The sequence below is a fragment of the Danio aesculapii genome, chromosome 16 (assembly GCF_903798145.1).
Source record: "Danio aesculapii chromosome 16, fDanAes4.1, whole genome shotgun sequence".
NCBI classification, from domain to species: Eukaryota; Metazoa; Chordata; class Actinopteri; order Cypriniformes; family Danionidae; genus Danio; species Danio aesculapii.
In genome coordinates this window covers 43,897,504-43,906,055 of record NC_079450.1, presented here as the reverse complement: position 1 = coordinate 43,906,055, position 8,552 = coordinate 43,897,504, and positions in this window count along the sequence as shown.

Below are 8,552 nucleotides of genomic sequence, written 5' to 3'. Positions count from 1 at the left end.
TGTGTGTACAAGTCCTGAAGATGTCTGACAGACATGTTGCAAATCCACAAATATAACATATAAAAGATTAAATATAATAAAATTTGTGTTGAATTTAAGAAACAACAGTCAGTATGGAAGGTATTGTTCTTGTAATGTGTACATGCTGTGAATAGCAAAGCATGTATTGCTTACAATCATTTTTTAAGTATAGGAAGGATGAGGGAGCAGACTGCTTTGGTTGTATGCTACCATTGATGGGCAAAAATAGTTGTAACATCGTTTGCAATAGATTTTAATCAAGTCCAATTAGCAACAGATGCAATTTACACTCAGTGTTGACATAATGTATGCCATTAATACGGAGAGTTAATAGAAGATAAGTGGTATTTAAACTCAGTGTTACTGGATAATATTTACTCTAAATGGGCCTCATTCACCTACCATTCTTACAAACAAATCTGTTCATAAGGCCACAACACCAAGCTGACCAGCCTGGACATGGTAAAAATGCTTCTAAATCCAAGCTTAGGCTGTTTTAAGTTGTTTTTTAAGCAGGGAGTAATGCATTAGTGGTTGTAAAAGGGCAAGTGTAAATGCCCTCCAAAATACATTCATGGCTGATAAAAATGCGATCCCTCAGACCACTTCAGGAGGTTGTCTGGGATGCACACCAGGCAAAACTAGACAGAGCTAAATGCATTCGGTTGTTGAAACCACATACGTACATTTTTCTCCTCCCAAAATGTAAAAAATAAACTTGTGAGAGCATGTTGTAGGCTATATGACATGTTTTAGGCAGATATAACAGCACAAATGCAACATGGAATAAAACACCTCAGATGGCAGTTTGAAATGTTTATTTTGTTTTATTTATTTGTTCATTCATAAAACTTAAGATGTTCAGTTAACAACAAATGGCAGCATTGATGAAAGACATGCATAATTGTTATGAAGAGCCATGGCAATGAAGGTGGAGTTCCAAGTGTAGCTTTTATTAATAGAGAATATTCACGGCAGGGGTCAGCAGGCAGGGGTCAATCAGGAGCAAAACAGTATCTTAAAGAATAAATCCACTAGAGTAATCCTAAAATCAGTAGGGATGGCTGATGCAAAACTGACGTTTCGATATGGTGTCAAGATCCCGAAGCGCAGACATTTCGAAACATTTCTCTGAAGTGTTTCGCAACACTCAGATCATGTGACTAGTGAATCTGGGCATTTCACAGAAATTTTGACCTTGCGAATCTGTGCTTGATTGACAATGTCGGAAACATAAAAAGTACTCTCATATAGCATCGTGGACAATGTGTTGATATATAGTGCAACTGCGCTGCAGGCGTTCCTAGTTGGAATCTTGGCTTGTACAAAAACTCTGAAATTTCTCTCAAAAAATCTGAAATGACTGTAGTTGCTTTACTCTGAATTCAAACCCAACATGCCTTTATGCCAGTCAGGAGCACGTATGCAGGTTTATAATTATTCAATTCGCTTAAAAAATTCTTTTTCTTTTTTATTTGCTTTCAGAGCAATATTTGACAATTACCACTGGGAGTGACTGTTGAAATGGGTTTTGAAACATTTCAGCACCTTGACACATAAGCTGTTTCAGTGTTTTACGATGGCCTGCTCTGCCCACCACTACTAATTTTACAGCAAACAGTCATAAATTTGTATGAATTTACAAAATAAACAGATTGTATAGCTGATATTAAAAATCAGATGGCTAATAACTTCTTATTACTAAATTCAGATAAAACTGAGGTCTTGCTTATTGGACCCAAAAACCTTACACACAAAAACTTAGAACACTGTCTTAACCCTTGATGGATTTTTAGTTCAGTTCTCGTATTCAGTGAAAAATTTAGGGGTGATTTTTGATAGCAACCTGTCATTTAAAGGCCAGATTTCAAGCATCTGTAAAACTGCATTTTTCCATCTTAAAAATGTTACCAAACTTTGACATATGCCATCAATGTCTGATGCCAAAAAGCTTGTTCATGTTTTCATGACCTCGGTTAGACTATTGTAATGCGTTACTAGGCGGTTGCCCTGTTAGCCTAATTATCAAACTTCAGCTGGTTCAAAATGCAGCTGCTTGAGTGCTTTCAAAGAAATATGATCATATTAATCCAGTTCTTTCATCATTGCATTGGCTCCCTATTAAATATCGTATAAATTCTAACATTTTATACCTACAAAGCCCTGAGCGGCTTAGCTCCCCAGTATTTGAGGGAGCTCCTGGTGTATTACAGCCCCTCATGCCCACTACACTAAATTAATTAATTCTGGACAACTGATTATTCCCAGATTCCTCATTTCTGCCACCTAAACTCTGGAACAGCCTTCCTAGCACAGTTCGAGGGCAGACACACTCTGTAAGTTTAAAACTAGATTAAAGACACTATCTTTGCAATAGCTTACACATAAAACACAAATGCTGTTGAAATCCAAATCCTCTAAAGGGTTGTTAGTCTGCATTATTAAGGGCAACAGGAGACGGGAACACTTCCCAAAAGACATTATAATTTGAACAGCATCTGCACTTATGCTTGTCAGTTTTTAATATTCCCAAGGTTTCCATAATCCTGGACCAGGCCGTATCCTGAGCAGCTGCTGTGGCGGTCAGAGAGGAGTTGAGAGCATGAGACTGATTCCTGTAAGACCCCAGTGACAGACGAGTCTATGCATTGATCCTAAAGGGCTAGCCTGTACACCAGTCAGTGACCTCTCCCACCTGCAGCTTCTTCACGATGGATGTCCTTCATTCTCCAGCCTCCTACATCTAGACTGCAGCTCTGCACAAGATGTTTGGCCAGAGGAGAAATAGTCGTGCCCAACTGAGACTGGTTTCTTTCACTGGCTTGTTCCTCGCCGCTGTCGCCACTGCCTTGCATGGTTCGGCACTTGTGAAGCTCTTCAGTGTTTGGACTTTCAGCAGTGAAAATTTAACCACACTGAACTAAACTGAACTTAAACTATGAAAACTGGACTGACAGTTTCAATTTACTATAATGTTCTATGTTAAGCTGCTCTGACACAATCTACAATGTAAAAGCGCTATAGAAAAAAAGATTAATTGAATTGAATTGATATGAATGAAACAGTTCAAGTCAGAAATACATTTTTCACAAGTTTTTTTCTTCTGCTTTACAAACGATAAAATAGTGTATTTTCGCCACCAACTGGTATGGAGTGTGAAACTTTTGACTTAACCCCCTCCCAACCACCACTCACCCTCCCTCCCTTTCCCTTTCTTTTATTAAATCCTTTTCCGCAAATGAGTACTTTAAGATATTGTGTATGTGTGTAGATACTGTAATGAAAGTGTATAGTGTTTATATAAATAATGTACTGTACATTATATCTGTTAAGTGACAAGACTTTAGTCAGACCTTACTGTCCTAGCTAAATAATTAAAAATCAATGCATGATCATCATTTTTATTTTGGTAAAATAAGCGTAATCTAGAGGCATTTGCCTTTCATATAAGCCCCATCTGATACCAAATGATCAACTAGAAGTCAAGTTATTATTTGTTGTACTCTAAAACTTGGATAGGCGACAAGACTTTTGTCAGGTAGTGTAATGTACTACTAGTTACTTATAAAATAATAAGAGAGAGAGATACTTACATAACTAAAGTTGGAATACAAAACTTTAGGGTTCTTTTCTTTACTTGTATTAAGGGGAAGCTTTCTACATGTTAGAACGAGGTGGAAATCTTGAGTGAAAAATGACTTATTCAGGCTATTTTGGGATGAAGTATATTTAGATAATTGCCAAAAAGCCAATAAGTAACAAGCATTTTGTACTTTATTTCTCCCACGAGCCTATGTAGTTATAGGCACATGAAATCCTCCTCAGCTATAAAACACACTAGGATTTGAATAGGGCCTGTTGCTCTGTGACTGAGTAATCATCACTATTTCATGGAGACAGATCAAGGTCAGGAAAATTTATGAATTTATATAATCATCTTACTCACAGTCTTGAGTCACAGGTGAATTGTACTGGGAATTTATTCTTACTTTGTTTGTAAATTTATTACTCATTCTGATTTGTTCATTAATAAATGTACTTTGCAAAACTGTAATAAAAGTTAACGGCACGTTTCCCTTCAATGAAAAGAAAAAACATTAGTTTCTATGTTTTTAGTGACTCAACTTGAAACACCTCTCCAATAAATTGTGTTCTATGAACTGCACTAAAATGTCAAGTATATAGCAGACCAAAACAGTAGATTTAGCTCACAATTTCTCAGACATGGCTTTGTTTATATTGATACTGTGTCCAAGGGAAACAAGGCAGTGTCTGACTCACAGAAAGACACAACAATCTGAAAAAAACAGAAGCACTGTTTGGCAATCACTTCTGTTACAAGGTTGTTACTATCAGCAATGCTGTGTTAGTTGTGTTGACATGACTAAAATGTTAATATGGCTGGCCCAGTTCTATCATTTCTAAGAATTTGGTGTTGCGCACATTTCCACATCTGAGATACCCCCGCACCAGAGAGCCATCATGCTAAAACTAAAGCTGGTGATAATAACATTAAAATATCTTATTTTTTTATTTATTTGTCATTGTGCATACTGGTGATGCAGTAGGTAGTGCTGTCGTCTCACAGCAAGAAGGTCGCTGGTTCGAGCCTCAACTGGGTCAGTTGGTGTTTCTGTGTGGAGTTTGCATGTTCTCCCTGCATTTGCGTGGGTTTCCTCCGGGTGCTCCGGTTTCCCCCACAGTCAAAAGACATGTGGAACAGGTGAATTGGGTAGGCTAAATTGTCTGTAGTGTATGAGTGTGTGGATGTTTCCCAGAGATGGGTTGTGGCTGGAAGGGCATCCGCTGCGTAAAAAATGTGCTGGATTAATAAAGGGACTAAGCTGAAAATGAATGAATGAATTTTGCATACTTAGGAGCTTGCAATTTCTCCCAGTGTGCACGTGGGTTTCCTCCGGGTGCTCCAGTTTCCCCCACAGTCCAAAGACATTCGATTTAGGTAAACTGGGTAAACAAAATTGGCCTTAGTGTATAAGTATGTGTGTGAATGCAAGAGTGTATGGGTGTTTCCCATTACTTGGTTATGGCTGGAAGGGCATCCGCTGCGTAAAACCATATGGCGAAATAGTAAGGGATTCATTCTGCTATGGCTATTTCTGATAAATAAGGGACGCCAAAGGAAAATTAATGAATGAATGCTTATTTAGATGTGTTTATAGTTTGACAGCCTTAATTAACACATAATTACTTAAGAATAAAAAAAATATATATATATATTTATTTAAGATAATCGAAAATCTCACAGCAATTTGTAACTTTTTGATAATTGTGCCTAATTCGTATGAATTTGTACGATTTAATTCGTACAATTTAGTACAATTTTCTCATCACCCAATGACGGTTGGGGTTAGTGGTGGGGTTAGGTGCCACGCCTCTTTTAAAATCTTACATTTTCGTTTGACTGAACTCGAATTAGCCACTTTACGGACAAAACGTAAAATATTTACATTTCCTCGTGAGATCAGGCTGGAAAATCGGCACACTTTAGCTCTCAAAAATGTTTTATTGTAACAACGTTTCGACCTACATGACCATGTAAGTTGAAACGTTGTTACAATAAAACAATTTTTGAGAATGAAAGTGGCAGTGTGCCGATTTTCTTTTGACCTTTTCCACTGTGTTTGTTTTTGATCGAGCACCTGCCTTTGAGAATCCCAGATGTGTGCACATTTCTGTTTTTTATTTAACATAATATTCAAAAACTTAGATTTATAACTCATTTTAAATCCCTTACTCATCATTGTGTGCTGTATACTAGGGTAGGTTGGTCTGCTTTGTCCATTCGTAGACTCAAGCATTGGCATATCCTTGTTTACAAATCTATACTGGGTTTACTCCCATCATATCTACAGAATTACATTTGTAAAAAGCCTGTTCTTAACTATGGCCTTCGGTCACAGGATATTTATTTACTGTCTATTCCTAAAGTGCAGACTGAGATGGGAAAAATGGCATTTAAATATGCAGCACCTTTTGCATGGAATAATCTACAAAGTTGCAGTTTAAAGACATGATTTCACTAAATGCTTTAAAAAGAGTATAAATGATTTAGAAGTTGAAACACAGGCTTGTAGATGTTTTGAATAGTTTGTCAGTGTGATTCACATTGTAAATTGTTTTTGTTTGTTGTTTGTTAGACCCATGTGATGTGTACTGCCTAATCTTGACCAGGATGCTCTTGTAAAAAGAGATTTTTAATCTCAATGTGTCTCTCCTGGTAAAATAAAGGTTATAATAAAGTATACATTAAACAACAGGATGAGATACAAAAAATTCAAAAGACATTTATTAAAAAAAAGAATATAGATAAAAGTATATTAGTAAACCTACTAGTAGTCCAGGCAGTGAGTAATACAAATTGTTACATAAAGTTGAAGTCAGAATTATTAGCCCCCCCTGAATTATTAGCCCCCTCTTTATTTTTTTCCGCAATTTCTGTTTAACGGAGAGATTTTTTTTGATGGTTTGTTCTGTAGACTATCGAAAAAAAATTAGCTTAAAGGGGCTAATAATTTTGACCTTAAAAAACAAACAACAAAAAAAAAAACTGCTTTTATTCTATCCAAAATAAAAGAAATAAGACTTTCTCCAGAAGAAAAAAATATCAGACATACTGCGAAAATTTCCTTGATCTTTTAAACATCATTTGGGAAATATTTAAAAAAGAAAAATAAATTCAAAGGGGGGCTAATAATTATGACTTAAACTGTATGTGCCTTACAAAAATCAGATTTCACAGAAAACACACACATGCACACACACACTCTGAGAGAGAGAGAGAGAGAGAGAGAGAGAGTGGGGGGGGGGGGGGGGATTGTGGAAACTTTCCATAGACTTCAGTTGATTTTACTATATTTTCTCTCCCTAAACGTCTAAAAACACTAAAAATAATTAAGTATTCTCATTGAGCATTCAGTTCAAGCACAGTTGATGATTTTAGAATTGTGCTAAAAGATTTTTAAAAATTACACAAAAAGGACTTTTACTTGCAAAGAAGAAAAAAAACTATACAGTAAGTGCACACTTGAAATGCTGTCATCAGAAATTAATTTAGCTCCTGGAATTAAGTTTTGATGAAAATAATAGCATTGTTGCTTCCTTGTAATAAAGGAAGGTTCCTTAGAATGCTAGAGGAGAATTTTTTTTTAATAAAAATAAAACAGCTGGGTGATACATAGAAAACAGTGTAAACAACAGTTTCATTTTGCTCTGCATATCCTTTTGGGAACCTGGAATGGATATGCAGGATGTTATATTATATAGGGTATTTCTCTGAGACCTTAACTGCAAAGTTTTCAGTCTGGATGTCATGTGGAGAACACATTCAGACCTTCTCATTTTGGTGATAAGAAAAAATGAGAAAGTGATTTTTAAAAATCCAATGCTTTTTTCCTGTTCATATTCATATTTTTTCTTACACTCTAAGAAGTAATGTGTGCACAATGTTTAGAGATGCAGTTAAAACAAGAATAACAAACTTATTAGAATGGCATTTCATAAATATGACACTGAAAGCATCACAGTGTCATAATTTTGGAATGCTTGTCTAACATGTTTGTTTTATTTATTTTAACTGCATCTCTTAACATTGTGTAAGCATTGCTTTAAACTGCACAACCCAGAATGCATTCTAGATCAACCCAACCCTAAAACAGTTTGAAATATATTTAGCTGTATTACAATTAAAATTAAAAACAGCAAAATATATTTCAAACTGTCTTTAAGGGTCGGGAAAATACATGTTAGAATATTTGGAAGAATGCATTCTTTAAGTTTATATTTAGAGGAATTTCATTCAGGGTAGCCTAACAGGAATTATGTGCATCTACTACTAGGGTGATTCTTTTTTTAGTTTTTGTGTCGTTCCCTATTCACTGAACAGAAACAAAAACGTATTGTTAGATTTTGGGAAATTAAATGACATGGAAATGAGTGTTTATGACGGTAAACACCTCCCTTCCGTTCTCACACATCTGACTTTAGGCTGGTATTGGACGAGACACGTCCCCACTAAGGCTTAGTGGATTTCTGTGAAGGCAGCAAGAGTCAAAAGTGTGTCAGCAAGTCTACGAAAGCAGAAGATGGTCCTCCTCCTCCTCCTCCCTTCTGCCCGGCTATGATCTCCTCCTGAACTTGACGCGTTTTGGCTGGGAGGGTTTTGCATTTAAAAGCGCAAGAGCGGAACGGGCAACACACGGTCAGCGGGCTCAGCGTTTGACAAGTGTTAGCTTTAACTGTAAAGACTTTTTACTGAAGACTCAACATCCACCATGAGCTCTCCACGCGGCGTGGGACTTTGTTTAACGCTTTTATTCGCTCTTCTGTGCGATGCATCGGAAGGTAAATAGTTTAGTCCTGCGTCACGCATTTTTTTATGTCGTTTGAACAGATAGCATTATCTAAGAAAAATGTGGTCACTCTTATGTAATTTTGATTTAAGGAGGTATACCCTAAATGTTTGGGGGTGTTCACGATATATAACTGTCAGCTTTTGTAATGTTTTATAGGCT